This window comes from Glossina fuscipes, unplaced genomic scaffold (assembly GCF_014805625.2).
Source record: "Glossina fuscipes isolate IAEA_lab_2018 unplaced genomic scaffold, Yale_Gfus_2 224, whole genome shotgun sequence".
NCBI classification, from domain to species: Eukaryota; Metazoa; Arthropoda; class Insecta; order Diptera; family Glossinidae; genus Glossina; species Glossina fuscipes.
In genome coordinates this window covers 163,699-164,913 of record NW_023998567.1, presented here as the reverse complement: position 1 = coordinate 164,913, position 1,215 = coordinate 163,699, and the positions used below count along the sequence as shown (strand labels likewise).

The following is a 1,215-nucleotide window of genomic DNA, read 5'->3' as shown; positions in this document are numbered from 1 at the left end:
GCTAATTGTATGTAACGCATAAATGTACTGTAAAGTAAATATACTCTTGATCGTCTGAGACATCTACCTTCTGTCTTGTACTTGTCATCTGTCCCTCCCTCAAAATTATGCCGCAATGCTAATGAGTTTGAAAGGTCAATGAAATCATCCACAGTTAAGGCCAGTTGTCTACAAATGATCTAAATTTCAGGTTCGAGTTGATTCGAATACATCTTGTGGTTCAAACCTTGCATAGCTTCTAGTTTTGAGCTTTAAATTGATTCTAAAATATTTCCTTAAGAAAATTTTTCTAGCGAGTGTCGAATATCTGCTAATTTGACAAACATGGGTTTTACCTGACACCACTTACCTGCAAACCTATATATAGCTGTGTGTATTGTGCAAAAGGACTTGTAAGCGACTTGCCTTTCATTATATCCAACGATTTCTAAATCGATCCAAGTTTGTCTGTCCGTCCGTCATGTATTTGTGTGAACACCTTTATGTCGCTATATTTGAGATACATTAATGAAATTTGGTACACTGATGTGTTTTGGCCCAAGGACACACGGTATTAAAAATGGTTCCATTCGGAATGCTTTTTCGACTGCTTCTTATATAACGCCTTATGATGAACGTTATATGCATATCAGTAGATGGTGTAGAATGTTTAATGGTGAGTCGTGGCCCATTATAGTGTTTTTATTATTAGAATTAATATGTCAAGCGAATGGTTGTGGTCGAATTGTTTTCTCCTTCAGTTACAGATCGCGTAGGAATTCTCAGTGGGCTTTAGAAAACCAAGTCTAAGTTGACTACAAATTGTTTTTCGTTTCTCTTGTTTTCAGTAAATTGCTTTTGTTGCCATTATTCGATTAATTCTTCACAGTTATTCCTATTACCTTATAGTGATTATGAGGTTATTACAGAACACTCGAAAATTTGAAATTTTTTTCTTGGCATTCTACGTTTAGCAAGCATTATTAGGTTAGTTTCTACTATGTTATGTGGAAGAGGTTACTTACGTATGTTCCTCTGCGAAATGTGTGCCACTATTTTACGTGTGGGATGTTGCATCATTATACTGTACACCGCTTGTGGCACAAGGTTTTATTAAGTTTTAGCAGACATATACAACACCCAGAAGGACTTGAGATAGATCCGCCGTTTATTACAGCGATAGACTCAGAATCAGTTCCTAAATCAGTTTTTTCAAAATCACTTTCTGAATCGATT

At 35.8% G+C, this 1,215-nt stretch overlaps 1 pseudogene; it reads left to right on the top strand.

Annotated features, from left to right (window-relative positions):
• Positions 1–645: 645 nt before the first annotated feature.
• Positions 646–1,215, top strand: part of LOC119642479 — a 22,311-nt pseudogene continuing 21,741 nt past the window's right edge.